General features: G+C 43.8%; 8 non-coding genes across 8 annotated transcripts; 4 read left to right on the forward strand and 4 right to left on the reverse strand.

The window, feature by feature from the left end:
* Positions 1–759: 759 nt before the first annotated feature.
* Positions 760–832, forward strand: trnar-ucg (transfer RNA arginine (anticodon UCG)). The gene has a single exon. It is a non-coding gene; the product is annotated as a tRNA-Arg (tRNA).
* An 8,123-nt stretch (positions 833–8,955) lies between these two features.
* On the reverse strand, positions 8,956–9,037 carry trnas-uga (transfer RNA serine (anticodon UGA)). The gene has a single exon. It is a non-coding gene; the product is annotated as a tRNA-Ser (tRNA).
* Positions 9,038–11,471: 2,434 nt separating this feature from the next.
* trnas-gcu (transfer RNA serine (anticodon GCU)) lies at positions 11,472–11,553 on the reverse strand. The gene has a single exon. It is a non-coding gene; the product is annotated as a tRNA-Ser (tRNA).
* An 8,824-nt stretch (positions 11,554–20,377) lies between these two features.
* Positions 20,378–20,494, forward strand: LOC138232051 (U5 spliceosomal RNA). Its single transcript, XR_011187010.1, has one exon. It is a non-coding gene; the product is annotated as a U5 spliceosomal RNA (small nuclear RNA).
* A 391-nt stretch (positions 20,495–20,885) lies between these two features.
* Positions 20,886–21,002, forward strand: LOC138232017 (U5 spliceosomal RNA). The gene has a single exon (XR_011186976.1). It is a non-coding gene; the product is annotated as a U5 spliceosomal RNA (small nuclear RNA).
* A 757-nt stretch (positions 21,003–21,759) lies between these two features.
* On the reverse strand, positions 21,760–21,901 carry LOC138232007 (U4 spliceosomal RNA). Its single transcript, XR_011186965.1, has one exon. It is a non-coding gene; the product is annotated as a U4 spliceosomal RNA (small nuclear RNA).
* Positions 21,902–22,131: 230 nt separating this feature from the next.
* LOC138232048 (U5 spliceosomal RNA) lies at positions 22,132–22,248 on the reverse strand. The gene has a single exon (XR_011187007.1). It is a non-coding gene; the product is annotated as a U5 spliceosomal RNA (small nuclear RNA).
* Positions 22,249–27,512: 5,264 nt separating this feature from the next.
* LOC138231911 (U1 spliceosomal RNA) lies at positions 27,513–27,682 on the forward strand. Its single transcript, XR_011186873.1, has one exon. It is a non-coding gene; the product is annotated as a U1 spliceosomal RNA (small nuclear RNA).
* Positions 27,683–27,826: the final 144 nt, after the last annotated feature.

A 27,826-nucleotide genomic window follows, 5' to 3' on the forward strand; every position in this document is an offset into this window, starting at 1 on the left:
ATGATGAGAAATGGCATTTATCGGGCACTTTTCATGTCCAAGGAGCTCAATGCCCTTGACACCTCCCCAAGGCGACAGAGCTGTGCATTCTTTGGCGACACCATTTTTTCTTTTGTTTAATTTCTATACTTATTGATAGAATAAAAACGATATGTCATGTACTGTAAGGGAAATGTCTCTTTTCATGGGGAAAGCTAGCACCAGCAAATGTTGTGTTTAGAAGAAGTGATTTAACATGACACGTGACCTAATTTACCGGAGCAAAAGCTCACCCAGCAAGCCCTGCTTTACTTCTACAGGAGAGAAGTACTGTAGAGTCTGCAAGATGTTCAGCTGGGTAGCTATGTCAGCATGCCTCGGCTGCAAAGGAACAAGTAATAGGTTTATTGCATGCTGAAAAGAGAAGAAAGGAAACACAACGTTTCGGCCGTGAGGTCTTCTCACACCTGAAGAAGCCTCACACCTGTAAAAGGCTCCATTGTTTTCTTTTTTCTCTTTTCAACATGGAATACACCTATTGTCTGCAAGATGTGACAATTTCACGGTGTTTTGGAAGAAAACGTTTTTTCTTTGAATTCAAAATCAATCGGAATTTCAGCACGACACATCAACACTTTTTCTGTTTTAAGGAGATGATATTTTAAACCTGATAAAAATAGTAGGAAACACAAGTTTCTTGCTGTGAAAATTTAGATGGGGAGGTGTACTACTAGTAGCAGTGTAGAGCTCTCTGTGGTGGAGTGCAAGCGCATGTTCTATGGGCCAGTGGCGTAATGGATAACGCGTCTGACTTCGGATCAGAAGATTGTAGGTTCGAGTCCTGCCTGGCTCGTGAGGCTTTTAAACCTCTCAGGTTCCTCGGTAACAGGTTGCCGTCATGTATATGAACTATAGAAAAGCATCTGCCACAACCCGTAAATTAGCACGCAAGTGCGGGCTAGTTAACACAGAACTGTATGGAGATCATCTCCAGCTCCGAGCTCAATTGCAATGAAAAAACATGCAGAACAGAACTGGAGAGCAGCTGAATTTGTGCTCAGTAGGGTGGGGAGGGTTCAGCATTGCTATTGTTCTAATTGGCATGAACTGCAGGGGATGTGAATCAGAACATGTCAGTTAGTTCGATCATTGCGTCAATATGTAGGCCACGTTAATACAGAATTATTACTTTGTCTGTCTCGTCTTTGTATATAGCTGAATGTCCCTGACAATTTCATGTTAGTTTTTAAGAACGACATTGGTGCTAATATATACATATATAGCATATAAGGAACACGTAAAAGTTTAGTCCATGCTGAAAAGATAAGAAAACCGCCACAACGTTTCATCTTGGAATAAATCTTTACTTGTTGTTTTGCAGCCTACCCATTCTGACCTAACTCCTCCCTTGAAATTGCCAAACAGATAAGGGTACGTAACGGCTCATGCGATGCTCAGTTGCAATTTGTCCCAAAACAAACAAGAACAGCAGCTGAGGGTTTGAGTTTGAACATGCACTGTATTAAAGCAGCTTTTATTTCCATTGATAAATGCTATATATTCCTACAGAGATTCTCCAGGTGAGTAAGCGATTCCTGTTTCTGTTTCTATTTCTGTTTCATATATATATATACAGTATATATACAGTATTGTACTATTATTATATAATTCGTTACACTGTGGCTGTGTTGTGTGTGTTAAGCTGCTGTTGCACTGCAATTTCCCTCACGGGATCAATAAAGTATCTATCTATAAGAAGACATTACCAACAACGACCACAAGATGGAGATATTGTCTAGACATTACCAACAACGACCACAAGATGGAGATATTGTCCAAAGAGGCAAGAAGGGCAAAGCTGCGATAAGGTAAAATCATTTTTTGTAAGAGATTGGTGTCAGAATGCACATCCGTATCCCAAACAGAATCTCTAGTAAAATATGATCATTTGTGAAACAGGCAAATGAGTGTCTGCTACAATATGATTGCTACAGATGCAGCCATTCAAAATGTGCGGGCGATACTGCATTATTTTCCGGTACGCTGTACGCAGTCTACCGCGAGTTACCGGTAAATACCGCGAGTTACCGGTAAATACCGCTAGCAAAATAATAGTATCCGGAATTTCCGCAAGGTGGAGCTAATAAAGCTCAACTTCTCATGTTTGAGCTGTAGCCATCAAAGTCTTTAATGAAGATATTACTAATAGTATTAATAATAAATGACCTTGGACAAGCTGTAAACTCAAAGTATTGCCCTGGTCCACATTATTTTTTTCACTGACCTTCTTTGTAAAAGTAACACCACAGCATTTCGCAATCATGCATTTTTTTCCAATCATGCAAAGTACAGTAATTTTTGAGAATCGATTCACCATGCCTTTCACATGCTCATAAAAGAGATTGATTTAGGAACATAAACATATTACCGTATGCAAACTGTACTGTATACAGTTTGTATATGTATATGTATATGTATATGTATATTTAATGTCTTAACTGTGCCCGTTTAAGTATTGAATATTTATATGGAATTTTACCACTGAAGGGAAATCTTAGTGCCTGAGCATAAAAAGAATAGGAGCGTAATGCAACGCGTGTGAAGGCCATAAACGATATTAATTTTGGAACATAAACATACAGTATATGGCTGGTCTCGGTACTTTAAAGAAAACATACACGAAACATGGTTTCATTATGACCAGAATCGGTCTTGAGATATTTTTAACTTGATTTACAGTATTTGAGAGGTATGTCTTGACACCGATACTACGTAAATACTCCTCACGTATATGTTTCTAGGTTTATATTATGCATTTCATACGGTCAAATTGCTTTTGAGCAACTGATAAGAAGCGCGAAACGGTATGCCCAGGGCGTTTTAGTTTTTGTTTTGTTTTAATGCAGTGCAGTGGATTGATTAGAGATATCAAGTACATACAAGTCATTTTTTAAATGTTGTAGTTCGTCTTGTAAAAATGTTACGAGTACATCATCTGTCAACAATTACACAGGTTCTGTTTCCATATTGCGGTTTTTGGTTACGTAATACTATTTTCTAATTTCACGTTGTGAATATATGATTTGGGCAAACAGAGCCGCAAAGAAGTACATTATGGGTTGTTGTTGTTTTTTTGCAGTTTTATCTAAAATAAGCGATGCTTAAACCTTTGTCTGATTCTTGTGAAACTATCCACACGACAGTTACCTAGGAGTTGACTTCAGTGATGTCACTGATGGGATGTTTCTAAAAATCCATCCTCTGTAAAACATCTTCTCTAGTTGTTCTGCATATGTATTCGCTAATGAAGCTGTGTGTTCTGAGCCTGGTTCTCTACATTTCTGTATGAACCAGCTTAGAGGGCTAAAGACAGCTTGTGTTTAAATTGAGTGTAAGGTAATTTATGCTTCTAAAGTCATGGTCAGCATTTATTATTGTACTGTGCTGTAAACTTCTTCTGTGCCTAATTACATTATTTTATAGTCGATAATGTTTCTGTAGTGCTTTTTCAGCCCTCAGCATGTGACTGCGCTGGTGGTGCTGTGGGTTAGGTTCCTGACTCCTATGTCACATGGTCTGTGGTTGAATCTCATGGAACTATGACTTTAATTTTTAACAAACATTTCTTTGAAAAAATGAAACATTTCCCTTGGTCAGAGATTAAATAAAACCTCACTCGCATCAAAACAAATTTATATTTCTAAATATCACAACATGATCGAATTTACGTCTTTTTAATAACAATGAATAGTCACCTATGCGTTACAAAATAAACATTTATATTGATTTGAATCGAGTTTTGATTTAAATCGTAAACGCGTGTTTAAAGGCGATATACTGTATAAAAGCGCTGATTCTTATGGAATGTGTTTGGCCGGGGATTCAAAAAAATTATTTTTTTTAATCGCGTATCTAAGGAAAATTGCAGTATAACTTTGTTCATGCACAAACAGTGGCATGTTACATTATAATTTGGGTGTCTCCTCTTGCCAGAAAGCTCTAAATTGGATTTTGAGTGCGGTTTTTGACTTTTTCTAAATTGCAACCCATAAATAAAGCTGATACAGTTTAGACTTACTGTATTCTAAACTGTATTACAACATCACATTGGACAATGCAACGTAAATTGCAAAAATGCACTTGGAATCTGTCCAAGCCCTACTACGAAAATTATTAAAACTGCGACACTTATCATTCATCTTTAAATAAACTTTATTTTATATAGCGTTTTAAGCGAATAGGTAATTAGATTGCTCATAAACCTAATCGCTTTTTCTACATAAACACAGCGTGATTGCTCTCTGAAAATGCTTTTTTCTTTATATTTAGGCTCAGATTTCAACTATAGATTGTATTATTATAAACTTTCTTGGAAAAATGTCTTTTATGTAAACCATGTTTGCTATTAATTCATTTAGGGCTAAAATACGTTCATTGTCTTCCAATCGAGTCGAGTTGACATTGGAAGCTTGCCACGCCCGGACTGTTACACCAACGCATTAGCATGTTGAAGCGATTTCATTGAGGAGGCCATCTACTAGTTAACACTGTACTTCCTACTTTGAAAACACCTGTGAAATTGGTTTAATTCGTCACAGCCAGCACTCCGGCAGAGAGGGGGGTTGTACTCGTTAATGTCTGATGACATACAAGTGGAAAGATTACAGATTTTAATCGTTTTTTTTCTGAACCAGGGAAAATCTGATCATGTTTCTCTATAACAATAATAAAAAACTTTATTTTAAATTATTTTACATATCCCGCTTGCACATCGCACGACTTTAATAAATCTATTCTTTATTAATACTAAATAAATAATACTAAAAATACTACAGCAAAGAGGTCACTTGATTTTTGGAATAATTCCAAATAGCACAATGATCCACTGGCATTCCTGAAGTCTGTTTAGTGCATAATCTTCCAAATACAATCACTAAGCAATTATAAGAATTATACCATCCTATTTCTTTGTGATGTCCTGTAAAAACTAAACCTATTTTTATAAGGCTTTTACTCAAAAGGTTTCCAAACACACAAAGCATTTGTGAAGTACTATAGTATTTCTAAAGGTTACTGGTACAACATCAATCATTAAAGCTTAACAATAAAGTTTAGATTGCTGACTATGGACTAACTACATTAACTAACTGCAATGCAACATTATACATTTTACAAGAATATCTGGTTGAATTCTTGCATTTGTAGCCAATTTAATGCGAGAGAAATAAGCCAATTTAATTATTTCACAAAAAATAATGTAATATAAAATGGATGTTTTTAACTTTATTGTAGTGTTTTAGAAACTAATATGTCTTCAAAAATGGTTGTTTTTCACTCCTAGGAATGAAAGCTGTTGTTATATGATGTTTATTTTCAAATTTGGACAAATCAAAGGATTCTAGCTTTCTCCCCTTGCAGGCATCGGACACAGAGAACCTCATGGTTTTCCTAAAAATCATTTTTTATGTTCCCTGGTGTTCCAAACTTAGTTTTAATTTGTTATTATGTTAAAAACAGGGTAATAAATTTCTAATTGGACTATAAATAATGTCATATTGTCTGCTATAAAACTGATGTTTTCAACTCTATTGTAGAGATTCTAGAATCATCTAATAGAGAATTGAAATAAAAAAAGGGCATAAGAAAACATTACCAACAACGACCACAAGATGGAGATATTGTCTAGACATTACCAACAACGACCACAAGATGGAGATATTGTCCAAAAAGGCAAGAAGGGCAAAGCCGCGATAAGGTAAAATCATTTTTTGAAAGAGATTGCTGTCAGAATGCACAACTGAATCCCAAACAGAATCTCTAGTCAAATATGATCATTTGTGAAACAGGCAAATGAGTCTCTCAGGTGCCCATTGCTCATTTTCAGACACATTTATGCAATACTTTCACCATGCGTTGAGCAACAGGGATTAAAGATACCAGAGGTAAGGTTTAAAAGTGATTCTGAGGTGCAACACATCAGCAATACAGCTAGGCATCTGAAATGCGGGGTTTGAGAGCCCTTCAGGGAACACCGTACCCTAAAGGTACCAGAAGTCCAGTAGTATAAGCATTAAGTCACTGTCACCCCTGTTACAATGTGATTGCTACATATCTTCATTTCTTTGGTTTTTAAGGAGTAAGAGTGCAGGGGGTCTAAATCTGCGATCCAGTGTGTTGAAGTATTTCACAACATTACCTGTAGCCCGTATGGAAATAAATACTAATTCTGATTATTGCCCTGGGCATGTACCAATAAATCACTGAGCATATATATATATATCACTGTGTTGAAGCTAGAGATCTGTATGTAATATTATGGTGCTAAAATGTCATTTTCACATATATTAATGTAATAAATGATTGCTTATGCTTTATAAACAAATCTAATTAAAATAAATGATTAAGTTTTGTATTTATCTTGTACCATAGAACATGATTTTCTTTGTATTTCAAGCCCACAAAGTGTCCAAATGACGCACTACATGATATAAGGAAGATTATCACATGCATATCGGTATTATCTTTCTTATGAAAATGCATTCCTTTCATTACCTTTTACTTTTTAAAATGAACTCAAATTGTGTATAATGTAATAATTTAAGTAGAAGTGCTTCACTGCTCTATGCCGTCTGGAAATAAATCCTCAGACTACTTACTGCCCTGGGCATGTACCAATAAATTACAGGAGCACATCTATATATCACTGCGTTGAAGCAGGAGACACACAATCACTGCAAACACATCCTAAATACAGTGTTCTAGCACCTTTGACCTCATCCAGAACATATCATTTCTTGAAAGGGATTGCTGTCCGAATGCACATCTGAATCCCAAACAGAATCTCTAGTAAAATACGATCATTTGTGAAACAGGCAAATGACTGTCTCAGGGGCCCATTCCTCATTCTCAAGACACATGTATGCAGTACGTACACCATGCATTGAGCAATAGGGATTAAAGACACCACAGCTAAGGTTAGAAGTCATTCTGACTATATTCTAAAATATTGGACTCATATTCTTATGATGGCAGACATGATGCTGCGTTTAAAACCGGGGTTAATGGACATTATATGACTGTCAATTCTGTTTTGTTTTGGAGACTCTTGGCTGCCTATATGGTACACTGCAGCGTGAAGGAATTATTTTCCAAAACTGTGTCAGCTCAAAAGTTGTAAGAGAACCTCTCCAGCTGCTTTAACTCTCTTCATTTTTGTCATTTAATTGTCTGTCGGCACTATGTGGCAGCGTTGCATGACAACCCCTCTCACCACGGAAAGGAACCTAACAGCTTTGGTAAGAGAGGAGAAAAGGACCTGGCCAGTAAGGGGCACCAACCCGTGACTTTGGCGTTATTAGCACCATGCTCTAACCAACTCAGCTAACCGGCCTCACGACAGTGGTTCTCTCTGTGCTGCAAAAAATCGAACTCAGGGAATTTCTTTTGCCCTCCTTTGAATAGAAAGCCGTGTAATTCAGTGTACGGGCTTTCTCATGCAGTTTCATGGTTCTTGTAACCCAAATCCTACACTGGCCTGAAGTGCCCCCCATTTCACAGAATTTTTCAGCTGATTTAAAATGTACCTAAAGGAAAAGCATTATTGAAGACGATCAATTACCAAGAGCTTTTGTCAAAGGTTTTGGTGGTCATTTTTAATGACCACAGAGCGATGTGACCTCGGTTTTACATCTCATCCAAAAGACAGCGCCCTTTTACAACACAGTGTCTCCGTCACTATGCTGGGGCATTGGGACCCGCACAGACCTCAGGGTGAGCGCCCCACCGCCGGCACCATTAACACCGCTTCCAGCTGGAAGCTTTGTTTTTCCCTGTAGCTCACCCTCATCCGGGTACTGACCTGGCTCACACCTGCTTAGCTTCAGTGGGTTTTCAGTTGCGAGTTGCAAGGGGATGCAAGTGATGGAGCAGCTAGCTGCAAAAGCCACTGCATTGGCGGGGAATCAAAGCCGAGCCTCCCGCGTGGCAGGCGAGAATTCTACCACTGAACCACCAATGCTCAGAACCCGGGCCTTCAAAAAAGACGCTTTTTTGGTGCTCTGTGCAAAAAGCGTCGACATCTGCTTCCAGCTGTAAAATGCCATTCGCGGACGCTGAAGAACTTATTTGCAAGGGAGCGGGTACAAGCAATTTGGCATTTTAAAACCACCAGGAACACCGAACAGGCGTGCTTCTTTGCTTGCGCCGAAACACAACGACAGGAGGTGGACAACGTAGTCTGCAGGATTCGAACCTCTTTCTGTCTATTATATACTAAATGTTCTCTTGTCTGTCTCTTGTTTGTATAGAACTGAATGTCCCTGACAATGTACTGTTAGTTTTAATTGAAGAACGGCATTTGTGTTCAAATATATCAGACAAGTTTACGTAACTGCTCATGCGACACTCAGTTGTAATTAGTCAAGAAATAAAGTCGAACAACAGCTGCGGGTTTGATTCTGAACGTATCAGATTGCAGCACCTTTTACTTCCATTGACAAATGATAGAGATTCGAAGAGAGATCCTTCAGACCAGCAAGCAAACCCACGGCTATTTCGGTTTTCTATCTAGGCAACGTTGGTGTCTGCAATAGCATACATGAAAGCGTGATGCAATTTCTGTGGCTAAATTTGTTGCACGTCATGCACAGTAAGAGTGTTTCTAACACCAAATAAAAAGTCAACAATTAGCGATCACGCCTTCTCCTCAGTTAACCCACTGAAACCCTTGCTGTTAACAGTTCTTTAATGCATGCTTTACGAGCACCTACATATTGTGTCGGTTCTTTCAGTTTTATTCATTAGGTTTTCAAAGGCATAAGTAGAACACCAGAGGTGCGAACGCAAGATGTGTGGTTATCTGAAGAACTCATTTCCATGGCAGCGGGGCCAAGCTATTTAGTGTTTTTATAGTACCAGGGAAGGAGAAGCGGCACTTCACCTTTGCCGCGCAGGCACAAGGAGACGTGCGGCAGACGCCGTAGTCGGCAAGATTTGAACCTGCATGGGGAGTCCCCAACGGATTTCAAGTCCATCGCCTTAACCACTCGGCCACGACTACAGCGAGTTTACCATCGCCGCATTCCTCCTTTAATCTAACACGGAGTGCGACGTGGCTGCGGAAACCTTTTCAAAGTCGCTCTCCGTTAAAAAAAAATAATACCTTTGACAAAATACGTGCCGGCAGACAGACACGCCTCAGAGGGTTTAAGGCTGGCTTCATGTCGGAATGATAAAGTCTCCCCGTCCGGACATGAAAATGCCACTTTGTTACACACAAAAAAAGAATCAACAACAGAGAAATGCCCACAAGCATTTGAAAAGCCGCACCACGTCGCACTTGAAATAGCTCTTACATTAGTGGTAGACGCAGGAATCGCATTTTTATTTACGCTCTTACCAACGCGATGGAAAGCAAAACAAAGCAAAGCAGAGCAAAACAAAACGAACAAACGAAAACCCTGCACATAACGCCGTTACGTGCCCAAGTGGTATTGTACGTCATCCTAGCACTGCACCCCGGGGCGTACGGTACATGGGAACGAGCACACGCCACGAATCGTCTCGAATCACTCCCTACAGCTGTAAGGCGCCTTGAAGCGTGCACCCCCAACATTCTTCTTTGCGCATCTGTGAAAGGTAAACTCTTGAGCAAACTCTGAACCAGCTCTAAGGAAACTAATCCGATTAGACGTAACTTTGACTCATCTTTTTACGCTCAGTGCTGGATTGCTCAAACTCCAGCTAGGGTTAGGGTTAGCATTACCACGCTACTTAGACACTTTGTTTACGCTCAGTGCTGGATTTTGGAAACTTCAGGACGAGTGGGAATTTTCTCCTATCTGTCCATTCTGTTTTGTTTTGGAGACTCTTGGCTGCCTATGTTGTACAGTGCAGCGTGAAGGAAACATTTTCCAAAACTGTGTCAGCTCAAGAGTTGTAAGAAAACCTCTCCAGCTGCTACAACTCTCTTCATTTTTGTCATTTAATGTGACACTCGATGTATAACTGGAGCCTCACATATGCAAATGGTGCGGCTCCAGTTCGACACCCAGTTCGACACCACTTTACAGTATATGACAAAAGCATGGCAAACTGTGCCGGACCAGCAGATAACTTCCGCTTATTTTGACCATATTAAACATTGGAAATCTTCCCACTTGCATTTGTGACACTTGATTTTGGCTCCACCTAAGAAACTCTTAAATCTTCTAACACTTTTCTCTTCTCCCGCAACACACTTGTCTGTCGGCACTATGTGGAAGCGTTGCATGACAACCCATCTCACCACGGAAAGGAACCTAACAGCTTTGGTAAGAGAGTAGAATTACCTGAAGAACTGCTTTCCATGGAAGCAGGACCAAGCGATGTAGCATTTTTATAGTACCAGGAAAGGAGAAGCGGCACTTCGCCTTTGTCACACAGGCACAAGGCGACGTGCAGCAGACGCCGTAGTCAGCAGGATTCGAACCTGAGCGGGGAGTCCTCAATGGATTTCAAGTCCATCGCCTTAACTACTCGGCCACAACTACAGCGAGCTCGCCGCCGCCGCATTCCTCCTCCGGAGTGCGAGGTGTCTGCGGAAACCTTTTTAAAGTCGCTCTCCGTTAAAAAAAAAATACCTTTCACAAGATACATGCCGGCAGACAGACACGCCTCAGAGGGTTTAAGGCTGGCTTCACGTTCAAATGATAAAGTCTCACCGTCCGGATGTCAAAATGCAACTTTGGCAGACAGAAAAAAAACATCAACAAACCACAAATGTGGACAAGGATTTTACAAGCTGCACCACACTGCACTTTCAAAAGCATTTACATTCGTGTTAGACGCAGGAATTGTCCTTGTTTTGCGCGCTTACGAACGCCATACAAATAAAACAGGTCTACGGGTCTGAAACCTGCTCCACGGAAAACAGTTCTGTTGCGCTTTTGATCAAAGGGAGATTCTCTGTTCTTACTTTTTCATGACATAACACCCAAAGGGGCTTCTTTGGAGCTGGATTCCAACCAGCATCCTAAAGTTTCTTGGTCGTATCCTTTACAGTCCTCTGTTCGGTCGACATGGAACAGAAGGGGGCAGCTTTCCTCACACATACAGTGCAGTTCTGCATCAGACCTCTAACTCGTTTCCTTAGCTTGGATTTAAGCCACGAAGCAGGCTTCTACTGTATAAACGTCTAGAGGAATCACAAACTATTTGAGAGGCCATCATCCCAGGGGGAACTGACAAAGTCTATCCCTAAACACCTAGCGCAGTCTCTCGAGAGACTGTCAAAAATCGCTTTCTCCGTTTGTGCTGCAAGTAAGTGAAAATGCGGTCTCAACCCAGAGCCACTTGGCAGCAGCGGCACGTAAATACTGTTACTGCCACTGCTCGATACCGACGTTAGCCTACTATACCATGTTCAGCCACCGCTAGAAAATGTACAGCTCTAGTACTGGAGCAAACAGAAGGAGGGCCAACATCTAACAGGCACACGTGTCAGACATAGAGAGCGCCGAGGATGGGATTCGAACCCATGCGTGCAGAGCACAATAGATTAGCAGTCCATCGCCTTAACCACTCGGCCACCTCGTCAATGAAACTGGGCTGTCCAGACACGGGTTGGCACGCTCCAGATGATCTTTTTCTTTTTTTTCCCTCGTACTCGAGGGTCCTTTTCCTGTTCCACATGCAATTTCAACATTTTCCTTGGGAGATGTCAAGCCAGCAAGCCACTGCTGTGGTTCAGTGGCCAGTGTGGAGTTCAGTGGCCCTGTTGTACACAGAAAGCACATTGAGCTCCTTGGACATGAAAAGTTCCAGATAAAAGCCATTTGTCATCCTTTCTCTTGGTGTCGATGTTGCTATTGTATGTAAAGGTGGCAACTTGCTCAGCGAGCAGGCGGAGCACACACCGAATGCAGATGTGTCTGAGTGGTGTGTCCAAGTGGCTGCAAAAAAACAGTACTCCCGGGGCGCCGTGGCTTAGTTGGTTAAAGCGCCTGTCTAGTAAACAAGAAATCCTGGGTCCGAATCCCAGCGGTGCCTTTTTTTGTGCTGTGTTCTCGAACAGAACTGGTCATTATGGACAACCGCATATGCCTAGACTTAATTAAATGCAAGTATTCATTTCCTGTCTTGAACGACTTGTTTTTCTTAAAATGGATGCAACTTGCAAAACATGAAATACAAACCTCGCTAATCAGCGCTCGCGGCTGGCAAAAAAAAAAGAAGTCAGCAATGTTATTTTTCTTTAACCTTAACCCTGCTAATGGAGAAGAGTTAAACGACCGAGTCTATGCAGCTTAAACGGTGCTCACGTCGGGTTCTTAGCTGAAAGGGTGATAAATCCCGCTCACCCCAGTCCTTAATCTTTTAAAAGGATACAAAATTGAACCTAGTCGCCACATCACATACATCCTGTTCAACGATAAAAAGGTGACATCTATCCTCGATCCAGAGTAAATCCCACGTTGAGGGCATATTTTTTTCCACTTTACCATGAGTCGGGCTCGGCTGCACAGAGGCGAGAGCAGAGCAATGAGGTCACGGGGACAGGAGAGCCACACGCTGGCGGTTTAAACACGTGGAAGAAAACTGAAGGATCCACAGTATGTGGACCCTCCGTGCGCCATCAGTCCGCACTCCGGACTCTGAATCCTGCCATCCGAGTTAAGATCTCGGCGGAACCTGAGGCGCAGTTCTTTCTTAAAACGTAATCTGGTGAGCATTTCTAGAATCGTACTTGTATAGATGCAGCCTTTAATGTGTTGCTAGGTTAAAATTGATGACTTCTTGAACTTCAGTAGGCAACTGCCCTCTTGATTTTGGATTTAATTTCTTTATTACAGGGGCGCTTTTATGAAGACCGAGTCATGTTCAGGTACTTTGCTTGATGGAGGAAGCATATTTCGGACTCTGTGATCTGCTCACCTGGAAAGGTCTGCTGTACTACTACAAGAGAGAAGTAGAGTCTGGAAGAATGGACAATTTTATGATGCTTTGGAAGATAATGTTTTTTTTTTCTTTGAAATTGAAATGAATCAGAATATCAGTGCAAAAGACAAACTCTTGGTTTGGTTTAAAGAGATATGGTTTTAAAACAGACAAAATGTAGAAAACAGGTGTTTCTCACTTTTGGAAGAGAATGGACCGGGGGTAATATTTTACAAGTTATATAATAGTAAAATATTATATAATAGGGGTAATAGTCGCGAGGGGCTTCAGCTTTTTCGTGCTTAATATGGTGCGCTGTGGCCACGGCAGATATGGGATCTATAAAAGCCGAAAATTCTCCGATCATTGCCTGACACAGCTCCTCAAAGCTATTACAGACCTCAGGTCCTTGTCTAGACATCCACTCGTGGACCGCTCGGCTGGTAGTTTTCCTTACTAACATAGCCTTTTCCTGTTCGGACGCTTCGGGCATAAACTGCAAAGTATATCTCAGCTCATCAATGTAGGTCTCCACATTATTCCCTGACACTGTCGGGTCAAACCTTTCTACATCTTTGGCTAACTGCCTCAGGGAGTGGAGGTTAATTTTTACAGTTTCTCCGTGGGCAGGGAGACGGCCGTGATCAGGAGCAGGGGGTCTATGCCTGAATTGAATCGCCCTTGCGTCTCGCGCAGGACTCGGCGATCTCCCCCATGCCGATCCGACCACAGACCCTGGCCGGGAGAAACCTCCTGGGTGAGCGCTCCGGGCTGCTAGGTGGGCTGGCATGTAAGTGGGATCTAGCCTGTTTTGCTTCCAGTACAGCAGCATCTAACTCCTTTTGCCTTTCCTGGCTGAGCTCATTTAAACTCTCAATTTCTTTTTCTTTTTCTTTCAAGCTCGCTTCTAGGTCTCTCCTAGCTACCTCAGCCGCAGTTTCTCTAGCAGACAGGTCATCTAATTTACCTAAAACTTCCCTGAGTCTGTCTTCACTTTCCTCACTTTTCACTCTCTTTTCTCTGATTATATCCAACAACTCAACTCGCTCCGCCTTATATCTTTCTAGCTTTCCCTGAAGCGTTTGAAACTTTGTCAGCTCGGACAAAGACAGTTCCAGCTGTTTAGCTAGATTTAAGGCGAAACTAGATAGGACCTGAACTGCGTTCACAGACCCTCCTGTGTTAAGCTGGTTCGCTACCTTAGCTACTAAATCTACTTGCAGCTTCTCAATATCATCAAAGTTCAACTTTTCGATACCGCTCCAGTAACCAGGATTGTCGTCGCTAGAAATAGTACTTATAAGCGACTCCACTTCAGACATTTTAGCAGCCATTGTCATTACGTCAGAGAAACTTTAAGAGTATTACTTTTTTTCCTTTTACCAAAATACAGTATGGAATCTAAACACCCGAGCAGATGGATTTCCAATCAGCACACGTTACACTAAACGCTAGAAAACAGGGGGATTTCTTTACGCAGTTATCAGCACACCCGGTATTCGCGTATAAAAGCCACGGTGCTGTGCTGAACTTGAACTCACAGCAACATCAGTTATTCTGTGCGATTGAGTCTCATTTCATTCTAAACTCGCCCACCCAGGGACGCCATTAAATGTAGTGGTTTGATGGGTTTACTGAGACACTTATTAATTGTAGCAGTAATCACGAGGTTGTTCGTTGGGGCTTTTAGAAAATCAATCGCCAGAACAACTAACAACGCACACACACGGGTTCAATACACGAGATACATTTATTAATATAAATTGTGCACCAAACATATACTAGTCTGCCTGGATACGAGCGGCAGACCTTACTGTGAGGGTTATCAATATACAAGATATATAATCTCGAAGAGATGCAAACACAAAGAGATACACAACAGAGAATATATGTCAATATATATCGTTCGGTTACCAAATCGCTAATCAGTGTTATTACCCATTGTTACTCTAAACTCGGAAGTAAATACATTACTCATGAATTAAATTGATAACAACTTGTGTTGAGGTACAATTGAATTCTCGAGACGCAATGTAGAACATGGGGTTAACTTATCCACTGTGTATGGATTTGGAATTTCCCGGCACGAACACCAAACCAGCTGACAAGCTCTGTTGCAGCCTCTGTTCCAGCGGTTGTCCAATGGGCGTTGTGTCGGCGTCCTCTGGCTACCAGCCAACCAGTCAAGGTGCAGCTCGGAGTAGGACGGGCGGAGGAATCTGACTGCGGCGCGCAGGGCAGTCGTTGCTCCGAGGGGATCTACCAGCAGTCCGGCTGGCTAGTAGAAAGTCTCTATGCACAGAGTGTGACCGCGAGTCCTCACAAGTCACTCTTTTGCCTGGGAAGAAACTGGTTCGTTCCCGGTCCAGCGCTGCTTCTGAATAAGCTATTCAGGTTGTCGACGAGGGTCCAACTGTAGGCTGCCGTTGATCAAACGGAGCATTCACGTTAGTAGAATTCTGAGTACGTACGGGATGCTTGGCCTCGCGCTTAGAACAAAGTCCAAGTCCCTATGCAGACAACAGCAGTTGTCACGTGATTGTCTCTGAGGATGCGCGAAAATGGCCAAGGAGAGCCCCGATCTGAGCTTGCGCTCCCTTTTTGACCAAGACACAGATGTGTGCTGATTGGTTGAGAGTTTGGCGGGCATTGGAGACCCACGTGGTATTACCACGCCCTGCCAGTCCCTGATTGGTTGGTCAAGGTGAGATATAAGTCACTTACTCTTGACACTTAAGAATGCAGTCCAGATGTCCATTCAGCACTCCCTAGACAGATAGGCGCCAATGGATGACCATTGATCATGATAGCCAGGCTTAGCTAAGTGCATCCCTGTCTGGGAGCTGTTCCCTATCAAAAGAAAACAACTTAAATCAGTCTGCATGAATACTTTCTCTGTGGCTGCACCGGTGAGATGGGGCTTCATTTAGGACAGCATACCAACGCTTAATTCTGTCTTATTAACAAGCATTGCCGCTACACTTGTATCCCAACTTTTGCAACTCGCAACTGAAAACCCACTGAAGCTAAGCAGGTGTGAGCCAGGTCAGTACCAGGATGAGGGTGAGCTACAGGGAAAAACAAAGCTTCCAGCTGGAAGTGGTGTTAATGGGCGCTCACTCTGAGGTCTGTACGGGTCCCAATGTCCCAATATAGTGACGGAGAAGCTGTGTTGGAAAAAGGGCGCTGTCTTTTGGATGAGATGTAAAACCGAGGTCATAGTGCTCTGTGGTCATTAAAAATGACCACCAAAACCTTTGACAAAAGCTCTTGGTAATTGATGGTCTTCAATAATGCTTCTCCTTTAGGTACATTTTAAATCAGCTGAAAAATGCTGTGAAATGGGGGGGCACTTCAGGCCAGTGTAGGATTTGGGTTACAAGAACTATGAAACTGCACGAGAAAGCCCGTACACTGAATTACACGGCTTTCTATTCAAAGGACAAAAGAAATTCCCTGAGCTTGATTTTTTGCAGCACAGAGAGGACCACTGTTGTGAGGTCGGTTAGCTCAGTTGGTTAGATGGTGGTGCTAGTAACGCCAAGGTTGCGGGTTTGAGCCGCGTACGGGCCAGGTCCTTTTCTCCTCTCTTACCAAAGCTGTTAGGTTCCTTTCCGTGGTGAGATGGGTTGTCATGCAACGCTGCCACATAGCGCCGACAGACAAGAGTGTTGCGGGAGAAGAGAAATGTGTTTGAAGATTTAAGAGTGTCTTAGGTGCAGCCAAAATCAAGTGTCACAAATGCAAGTGGTTGGATTTCCATTGTTTAATGTGGTAAAAATAAGCGGAAGTAATCTGCCGGTCCGGCACAGTCTGCCATGCTTTTGTCATTTACTGTAAAGTGGTATTGAACTGGGTGTCGAACTGGAGCCTCACCATTTGCATATGTGAGGCTCCAGTTATACATCGAGTGTCACATTAAATGACAAAAATGAAGAGAGTTAAAGCAGCTGGAGAGGTTTTCTTACAACTTTTGAGCTGACAGTTTTGGAAAATGTTTCCTTCACGCTGCACTGTACAACATAGGCAGCCAAGAGTCTCCAAAACAAAACAGAATTGACAGATAGGAGAAAATTCCCACTCATCCTGAAGTTCCGAAAATCAAGCACTGAGCGTAAACAAAGTGTCTAAGTAGTGTGGGAATGCTAACCCTAACCCTAGCGTAAAAAGATGAGTCAAAGTAACGTCTAATCGGATTAGTTTCCTTAGAGCTGGTTCAGAGTTTGCTGAAGAGTTTACCCAGTGGGCACTGATTCGTCGAATATACGTATATTCACGGCGAAAATACGGCTATACGTATATATACGTCGCCTCGACGTATAATCAAAGTCGAATTGCAACCGTAAAATCGACGACATTAATAAACGCATATATAACGTCGAAAACACATCTAACACAGTGCCTGAGGCTTTTTACTGTATGTATCGTGTGTGCCGCAACTAGGAGTATACGGCACTCTGCACAGTGTACGAAGTAAATTATTTTCGCAGTAATTAATTTACACGTGTATAATAAATATAGTAAATATAATAAATTAATTACTGCGAAAATTACTTCGTACACTGTGCAGAGTGCCGTATACTCCTAGGTAAGTTAGGTACATCTTTTTGCCCAAAACTGAAGGGGCGACATTCCTCCCTCCCCCCGTGATGCCAGGCCTGTCCCCATCCTATTCCATAATGTCATTATACTGTATATAATACCATACAACAGTGACCGATCCTTACTAACTGCATGCGTTAAAATTGCACATCAGCTCATAGCAGGGGGCACATAGCCGCGATGTATTATCAATGTTAAATTTCAACCATAATATCAACAACATTAATAAACGCATACGTTGAGAAAATATCGAACCCAGCATATTTTCCGGTTATATACCACAATGCATTGCTAGTATTCGTTGGTCACCATTTTGGACACGTTTTTCAAACGTAGAAGTATATCCGCAAATATCTCAGCAATCCTCTTTTGACGAGTAAGTATGAACAATAATAATACTATCTGAATACATACAGATCTTTCTTAATATTATTTTGATTAAAATAGTAAGTGAATAAGCAAAAAATGGCACATAAAAATAGTGGAGCTTTTTAAACGTCTGTACTTACTGCGCCCCATAAGAAATCGTTTGTCCCCGTTCAAAAGAGGTTGTGCGATGTCCTGCAGCGTTCGCAAAGCAAACCTTTGACAGTTTGAAAAGAGGAATTTATTCTGCTTCCTGTGCGTGCAGTAGTTACAAAGTTGAACGTCTTTACACGATCTGCTGCAGTTTTCAGTGGGCGGGCGTTGTCAAATGGCTTGGAAAAACGCACTGTGTTTCGGCTCGGCAAACATCGTGAGCAGTGTCCTGCATGTTTTCTGTGTATAGCTGTCTTTTAACGCATACAGAATTCATTCGAAATGGGGAATGGTGTGAATGGGGAAGATGACACTAAATCGTTTTGCCGTTTCTCTATTCTTATTCTATGTTGTACTTTCAAACTTTGGGTACTCTTTAATTAGGACAGACTTTATTGCTCAACTTCTATGATGCAAGCCAAATTTTATACATTTATTTCAGCTTTGAGCTTAGTAAACCGTTCATTTTTTAGATTATACTAAAGAAGATATTAATCATCATTAATTTGGGAAGTAATATTATATAATTTTCTCCTAGCTGCGGTGCTGAAGTCCCGCCCTAAATCAGCAGAAAAAGAAATAAAGGAGCACGCAATGTGTTACTTGAAGAATGCATATGCAAGGCAGGGGGCCAGGAGATCTGGACACTGAAAATACTAGGTTTTTGGTTCTAACTGTTAGGACAATTACACAGGGTTTGCAAATAGTGGACAAAAATCGTCTTAACTTCCATTGTAATATTTTTTTTCTTGGAAATATAGAAGTTGTACATTTTAAAATGTATATTTGAATCAAAATGTGGTTTTGAGTTAGTGTGTTAATGTAATTAGTTTGTGTTTGCCGTTACTATACTGTATATTGCCATATTACCAGAATTTGTAGCTGAAGTTTAAGACTAGTTGTGTTTTTTATGATTATTGCCCATATGTTGATTGTTGATTGATTGTATACAATGTATAATTTGAAATACATATTTTTCAGGTGTGAATGTGTATTTTCAGAATAAATTTCTAAACCAAATCATTGGGTTGATTTACTAGTTTCTACACCTGTAAAACCTAACTTTGATGTATAATAGACCTCTACCCATATACGTATAATAGACCTCTAAAGTTATCCGTATAATAGACCTCTAACCATATACATATAATAGACCTCTAAAGTTATCCGTATAATAGACCTCTACCCATATACGTATAATAGACCTCTAAAGTTATCCGTATAATAGACCTCCAACCATATACGTAGAATAGTCCTCTAAAGTTATCCGGAACTCCTACCATATATGTATAATAGTCCTCTAAATTTATCCGTATAATAGAACTCCAACCATTTACGTATAATGAACATCTAATCATAGACGTATAATTGACGTATAACAATAGACGTATATTAGAATTTCATTCTAGACGAATTGCAGACCACATTTAGACGTCTAAGGTATGCGTTTAATAGACGTATATTATACGTCTTTTGCCCACTGGGTTACGTCTCAACAGAAACGCTCTTTAGCTCTTTCAGTGTTATGCAGAGAACAGCGTCTGTCGAGATCACTTTTGAGTCAGCGCGAAACGCCGTGTGCTGTCAGTTTGATTTCATATTGCTCGTAGCGGCGCCCGGCTTTTGTCTGTCAAACGTTAGGTTGCGCTTCTTCATGCTGCATCGTCGGCATGAGTGGAGCTTTTTAAACGTCTGTACTTACTGCGCCCCATAAGAAATCGTTTGTCCCCGTTCAAAAGAGATTTTGCGATGTCCTGCAGCGTTCGCAAAGCAAACCTTTGACAGTTTGAAAAGAGGAATTTATTCTGCTTCCTGTGCGTGCAGTAGTTACAAAGTTGAACGTCTTTACACGATCTGCTGCAGTTTTCAGTGGGCGGGCTTTGTCAGATGGCTTGGAAAAACGCACTGTGTTTCGGCTCGGGAAACATCATGAGCAGTGTCCTGCATGTTTTCTGTGTATAGCTGTCTTTTGACGCATACAGAATTCATTCGAAATCATTGATTTCTCCAATTATCAAGGGTCCCTTAAAGGATGAGTCAAAGTAACGTCTAATCGGATTAGTTTCCTTAGAGCTGGTTCAGAGTTTGCTCAAGAGTTTACCTTTCACAGATGTGCAAAGAAGAATGTTGGGGGTGCACGCTTCAAGGTGCCTTACAGTGCGTTGTTTCCGACACAGTGTGGCCGGGTGTTTTCCGAGTTATCGCACGGATTGGGCACGCCCACAAGCCGAGAGCCGCAGGCGATGAGCCCGGGGCTGAACGGGCCCCACTGGCTAGTTTGTAAGGCCAGGTGCATTGCCAACCACGACCGGCAGCGCAGAGGCTTTGAAGGCGGTCTGGGCTCCTGCAGCTGTGCAGCCACGCACTCTGGTTTCTCTTCATCTCGTACAAATCTTTCGCCTTTTATTAAAGATTTCCGTGGAGAGGAGCATGAATAAGTTCCATGCAATTTTTGTGCTTCCCTGCCTTCGGGTGGGGCGCAGCCTGGCTGGTCAAAGAGAGAAAACAAAAACGTTCGCAATCACTCTTGTTATGGCAATTGTGGCCGTCTGCTCCGCGAGTCCTCGGTCTCCGGCTGTCTGATTGGCGCTCTTTTCTTTGGGGGGCGGGAAGTGTCCGGCCGCAGGGGATCTTGGGACCTCGCTTTGCATAGCGGCTTCCCAGAGTGCGTCGTTTCCGGCACAGTGTGGCTGGGTGTTTTCCGACTTATCGCACGGATTGGGCACGGCCGCAAGCTGAGAGCCGCAGGCGATGAGCCCGGAGCTGAACGGGCCCCACTGGCTCGTTTGTAAGGCCAGGTGTATTGCCAACCATGACCGGCAGCGCAGAGGCTTTGAAGGCGGACTGGGCTCCTGCAGCTGTGCAGCCACGCACTCTGGTTTCTCTTCATCTCGTACAAATCTTTCGCCTTTTACTAAAGATTTCCGTGGAGAGGAGCATGAATGAGTTCCATGCAATTTTTGTGCTTCCCTGCCTTCGGGTGGGGCGCAGCCTTGGCTGGTCAAAGAGAGAAAACAAAAAACGCTCGCAATCGGTCTTGTTATGGCGATTGTGGCAGTCTGCTGCGAGTCCTCGGTCTCCGGCCGTCTGATTGGCGCTCTTTTCTTTGGGGGGTGGGAAGTGTCCGGCCGCAGGGATTCTTGGGACCTCGCTTTGCATAGTGGCTTCCCAGAGTGCGTCGTTTCCGGCACAGTGTGGCCGGGTGTTTTCCGAGTTATCGCACGGATTGGGCACGCTCGCAAGCCGTGAGCCGCAGGCGATGAGCCCCGAGCTGAACGGGCCCCACTGGCTCGTTTGTAAGATCTGCGGCAGATCGTGTAAAGACGTTCAACTTTGTAACTACTGCACGCACAGGAAGCAGAATAAATTCCTCTTTCAAACTGTCAAAGGTTTGCTTTGCGAACGCTGCAGGACATCGCACAATCTGTTTTGAACGGGGACAAACGATTTCTTATGAGGCGCAGTAAGTACAGACGTTTAAAAAGCTCCACTCATGCCGACGATGCAGCATGAAGAAGGGCAACCTAACGTTTGACAGACAAAAGCCGGGCGCCGCTACGAGCAATATGAAATCAAACTGACAGCACACGGCGTTTCGCGCTGACTCAAAAGTGATCTCGACAGACGCTGTTCTCTGCATAACGCTGAAAGAGCTAAAGAGTGTTTCTGTTGAGACGTAACAAGCTTGTTTCTTTCTACCATGATGTTACCATGACAAAATCTGTCTTTAAACACCTTGCTCAGTCTCTGACGAGACTGTCAAGAATTGCTTTCGCCGATTGTATTGCAAACCGGCGGAAGCGGGGTATTGGGAAAAGTTTTCAACTAGCAATAATCGCACATCGGCTAAACCTCACAGGCTACGATACTGCCACTGCGCAAAGCTGACGGTTGCCAGGCAACCGCGTGGATCCTATGGAAATCGTTATCAATCGTCTCATGGCATGTCGTTGCTGTAACGCTTCATATTTGCGGCCGGACACTTCCCGCCCCCCAAAGAAAAGAGCACCAATCAGACAGGCGGAGACCGAGGACTCGCAGAGCAGACGGCCACAGTCGCAGTAATAAGAGTGATTGTGAGCGGTTTTGTTTTCTCTCTTTGACCAGCCCAGCTGCGCCCCACCCGAAGGCAGGAAAGCACAAAAATTGTATGGAAATCATTCATGCTCCTCTTCATGGAAATCTTTAGTAAAAGGCAAAAGATTTGTACGAGATGAAGAGAAACCAGAGTGCGTGGCTGGACAGCTGCAGGAGCCCAGGCTGCCTTCAAGGCCTCTGCCCTGCCGGTCGTGGTTGGCAATGCACCTGGCCTTACAAACGAGCCAGTGGGGCCCGTTCAGCTCCGGGCTCATCGCCTGCGGCTCTCGGCTTACCTGGCAGGGGAGATACCTTGATCAGCCTGTAGTTGGAGTAGTTGGATTGTTTTCTTGTTTTGTGGAAGCAGTGTTTGTTTTGCAGTTTGAGATGGCAACCTTTGGATCCCGCAAGAATGCTGTACGTTTTGAGCTTTTGGATGACCTGTTCATGGATCGTATGCAGTTCAGCAGAAAAGTGTTACAGAAGGAACTTGGCTTTGAACCTCGGCACTTGGATTTCATCTTTGCTCTCCCAGGTCAGAAAGCATTTGAGGTTGTATTTGGTACCTATCCTCTGTTTGAACAATGCGTGGATGTGTTTGAGGCAAAAAGAGGGAAAGTTCCTGCACTTGAGAAGATCAACTTGCAGCCTCTGACACAGAGAGAGAGGAAAACGGTGCATGTTGTTATGTTCTCGGAACTGGCAAAGACGGAGGACATTCACACCTGGCTTAACCAGTACTGCACCGTCCACCATGGAACTGAGGTTAGAGATGTTGACGGTATAAAAACAGGAGCAAGGAAATTCGAGGTTCGCTTACTACCGGACAATGTAAATGGAGGCTTAAGGCACCTGCCCTCTACAATCCGGCTGGGCGCCTGCAATGGCTATGTTTTTTATGTGGGACAACCAAAGGTGTGTCGGCGCTGTGGTGCTGTGGGACACCTGGCATCTTCCTGCACTGTGAAATGCTGCAAGACCTGTGGCAAACAGGGACATTTAGCCTCTGACTGTTCAATGCTGCCAAAGTGCAATTTATGTGGCTCGGAAGGACACGTTTTTAAGAACTGCCCTCACGCCTACGCCAATAAACTCAAAATGAGAAAGGATGAGGCAGTGTTTGTTTCAGCCAAACCGGCCCGAAAAGCCAAAGCAAACAACAAGTCAAACAAAGAACCCTTGTTGGACAAAGAGTCTCAGCCTCCAGCCAGGATCAGTCCTGCTGTGGCTCCGGGGCCGGTGGAAGAGAAATCCACTACGCTCCCACAACCGCAGACTGCACCAGACAAGCACGAGGGTTTGAAAACCCCCGAGAACAGCGAGGACCCCTCCCCCACTCCTGCTCCTCAGAACGAGGGCCAGTGTGGGGCCCCCCGGTGGAGCGGGTCCAGCGACGATACCCAGGATTCAGCGGAGCTGCTTTTCTCAGACTCTGCAAGTGCTACAGATGCCCTCCTCTCCTCCATCCAGTCCATCACGGAGGATCTGCAACAGCTGGTGGGTGAGGGGGAAGAGGAGACTGGTGCATCGGCTGCACCCCTTTCCCCTCAGTGCTCCCAGGAGCTGGACTTGAGGAAAAGGAAAAATGACTCTGTTTTCTCCCCGAGCGAGGAGGAAGGAGAGAATGGCGATGGGGACAGCTGGAACCCCTCCACCCCTCCCTCTACCCCCTTCCTTGAAATGGACTCCGTGAATGCTTTTACTGCTGCCACCCTGATGAAGGCTCATTCAGAGGATGGCTGGCAGGAAATTGGTAAGAAGAAAAAGAAAAAGAAGAAGGTAACAGGTGAGACCGAAGAGAAATGTGTTTTGTAAAGACTGGTTCCACTTTCTTATGTAATATGGCTCTAAACATAATTTCTCTTAACACCAGAGGTATCAATGACGGAGTTAAATGTCAGTGTGTCTTTGATTACCTCCAGCAGAGAGAGGGAGATGTGTTGATGTTGCAGGAGTGTGCTTTAGCCTATCAAGAGAGGTATAAAAGCTTTGAAGATAGGTGGGATAAAGGGCCTTCTGTTTGGTCAGGGGACAATAACAACAGAGCCTCTGGCGTGGCCATTCTTTTCAAAGGATGGGCTTTCAAATTGAAAAGTATTCAGAGGGTCATAGATGGCAGGTTGCTGTGTGTGGATGTGGAATGGGGGACTGTTAACCTGCGGCTAATCAATGTGTATTTTCCTACTGACGTGGGAGGAAGGGTGGAGCTACTCAAGGCACTCTCTCCCCTATTGTTAAGTAGCACAGACGTGATAGTGGGAGGGGATTTTAATTGTATCTTAGAGCACACAGACAGGCAGTCTAGCTCTCCGATAAAATTGGATTCCAGCTCACTGGCCCTGCAAAACTTAGTTCAAGACTTTAAACTCTCAGACACATATAGATGTATATATCCCACAACAGCAGGATATGCATGGTCAGGGAGGAATAGCAGCTCCAGAATTGACTATTGCTTTGTCTCAGAGAGAGTGAAAGTTGTTGGGGTCACTCTTCAGCCTGTCTTCTTCTCAGATCATCAGGCTTTAGGGTGTAGAGTGGAACTCCAGGGCGGGACTGTCTTTGGCCCAGGCCTCTGGAAACTCAACACAAAGCTGCTAGAGAACGAGGGGGTAGTATCCCGCTACAAGGAGAAACTATCACAGTGGCTGTCCTTGCAGTGTCTGTACGGGTCAGTAGGAGAGTGGTGGGAGGAGGTGAAGATGAGGACAAAGACCTTTTTCATGGCTGAGGGAAGGAAGGCTGCTGCCAGACGGAGAGGAGTGCTAGCCAGGAAACAGAGGCAGCTGCAGCGTCTCTACACGATGCTGCACAGTGGCTTCGATGTGCTCGAGGATATCACCCTTTTAAAAAAGGACATCCGGAGCATAGCCGAAGAAAGTAGTCGAGGAGTGCTGTTAAGAGGCAGAGTGCAGTTCTTGGAAGAAAATGAGAAGTGTACTCGCTTCTTTTTCAGGAAAGTGGTAGGCTCCAAGTCTGTCATGGAAAGTGTAGTTGATGAGGAGGGACGAGAGAGAACAGAGCCGAGTGCTATCCTCTCCTGCACCAAGGCCTTCTACTCAAGACTGTACAGCTCTACAGAGGTAAAGGATGAAGAAATTCATTTTTTTACCTCAAAGCTAGAAAACGTTTTGAGTGAAGAAGATAGGGAAGTACTTGAGAGGGATTTGACAGTAGAAGAGCTGAGACAGGCTATGGAGAGCTTACAGAAGGGGAAAACTCCAGGTGCTGACGGGCTCCCTAAAGAATTTTATTGCACCTTTTGGGATCTGCTTCAGGATCCGCTACTGGTCCTATTCGAGGAAAGATATAAGACAGAATTGCTGCCTGACTCCTTAAGAGAAGGCACTATCTCTCTCTTGTTTAAGAAAGGAGCAAAAAATGACATAAAGAACTGGAGACCCCTCAGCCTGTTAGGCGTGGACACTAAGATCCTGTCCAAAGCCCTTTTCCTGCACCTACAAAATGTAGTGGCCTCACTGGTAGGGAAAGAACAGACTTGTGGGATAGCAGGACGCCTGATGAGCGACAACCTGGCCTTGTTGAGGGATGTCTGTCTGTACTCTGAGGATCGCTCCCTCCCTCTTTGCATTTTAGGTGTAGACCTAGAAAAGGCCTTTGACCGCCTAAACCGGCAGTACTTAACATCGGGACTTGAGCACATGAAGTTTGGCCCCATCATGAGAAAGTGGATTAACCTGCTGTACACAGGTAGCAACAGCAGAGTCATGGTTAATGGCAATAGATCACGCCCCTTTGAAGTCTGTTCAGGGGTGAGGCAGGGCTGCCCATTATCCCCCTTGTTATGCGTTTTGGCTATGGAGCCCTTAGCCTGTGCCTTGCGCCAGGATCAGGCCATTAATGGGATACCAGTGCCTGGAAGTGGGGGAGGAGAGGTAAAGACATCTCTATACATGGATGACGTCACCCTGCTCCTCTCTGACAATGCCTCAATTAGCAGAGCTCTGCAGTGCTGTGATCGTTTCTCTTTGGCTTCCTCCGCAAAAATTAACAAATCTAAGAGTGAGATTTTTTATCAGAACTGGAGGGAGCCAAAAGAAGGACATGATCTCAGGCTGCAAGAGAAGAGAATTAAGGTCCTGGGGGTGTATTTTGGAGAAGAGATGGGAACAGTAAATTGGCAGAACAAATTGCCAATCTTAAACAAAAAACTGATGCAATGGAAGGACCGAGACCTCACCATGACAGGGAAGGTGCTGGTCATCAAAGCCGAGCTCTTGCCTGTCTTGAATTTTCTGGCTTCTACCTTCCCAATCCCACACCGTGTTGCGGCGGTGATGAGGAGATTGATGTTTCAATTTCTATGGGGTGGGAAGCAGGAAAGACTCAGAAGGGAAATAATGTACAGGCCGCTACCCTCAGGGGGGAAGTCTGTCCCAGATATTGCTACGAAGCTGCTGTGCATTTTCCTGGCCTCTGTGCTGAGAGGCTTTGCAACAGCACCTGCAGCGCGTACCTGGACTTATTTTTCCAGGCTCTGGGTAGGTAGGGAGGTGTTCAGAGTGTGGGGTGTCAGACCCAAGCTGGACGTCCCACTCTCTGACACATGCCCTTCAATTTATGGGACAGTTAAAAGTTTTCTAAGATCTCACCCAATTGGCCATATTCCCCTCCGAGATGTCAGCGTCCAAAAACTGGAAGATTTCGTTGCACCCCAGAACAATAGGCAGACCCATGTGGGCATTTTAACATCAGCCCAAACAAGGAAGGTGTGGAAACACACATCCTCTAAGTTTCTGTGCAACATTCACAGAGATTTAGCCTGGAGTGTCGTCCACCAGTGCTTACCGGTACGAACTTTCTTGTACCGTAGGGGCCTCACCCCCAGCCCTCGCTGCGTTAGGGTGGGCTGCGGCGAGGAGGAGACTGTATCCCATCTCCTGTGGTCCTGCTTTTTTGCTAAGGCCTTCTGGGCACAGTTTGAAGATTGGTTGCTGGCTCTCTCGCCCCAATTTACCCTGACCGCTGCTTTCGTCATATACGGCATCTCTCCTGTCAAACTTCCTCCTGACGTGTTTGACAGGATCTGGGCCGTGGTGAACAGTGGGAAAGTTGCCCTGTGGAGAGTGAGGAACATGGGGCTGTTCAAAGGCATCGAGATCCCAGTCAAGGCAGCAGGTAGCCTGGCCCTGTTCATCACCCGAGAGAACTATTACCTCAGAGATCTGTGGAGAGAAGGGAGGGAGGAAGCAGAAAATCTGTGGGAAATAGAGAGCATAGGTCAATATCTCAAGAAACTGTGAAAAACATTATCAAGTTTAAGAAAAGAATGTGATTTGCACCAGAAAAAAAGAAAATTGTTGCTATGTAACTGTTACCATGTCAAAATGTAATGAGATGTGATCATATATACTGTTTTAAGTATGTATATGAATGTAAAGCTTTCTGATTTGTGATGTCCTGTATTTTTTTGTGAAAAGAAAATAAAGTTCTTAAAAATCGAAATCGGTTCACCCAGGGCGAGGCTCGGCCATTGCACTCCGGCTGTGCTGACCCCTGCGAATTCCCCAAATGTGGGAATCTCGACTGCATAATTTCTGGTAGTGGGGGACTGCGTTCGCGCTCTCCCCTGATGTGCTTGGTCCAAAATCAGATACAGGAAGGTTAGGACACCACGAGCTGCGTGGCTGCGGAAGGATCCCGGTTCGACAGGAGTGGACGCCGCTGCTGGTTCTCGCTGGCTTTTAGTTAGGGGTCCGGAGAAGCATCTCAAGCT

This window comes from Lepisosteus oculatus, unplaced genomic scaffold (assembly GCF_040954835.1).
Source record: "Lepisosteus oculatus isolate fLepOcu1 unplaced genomic scaffold, fLepOcu1.hap2 HAP2_SCAFFOLD_62, whole genome shotgun sequence".
Classification (NCBI taxonomy): domain Eukaryota; kingdom Metazoa; phylum Chordata; class Actinopteri; order Semionotiformes; family Lepisosteidae; genus Lepisosteus; species Lepisosteus oculatus.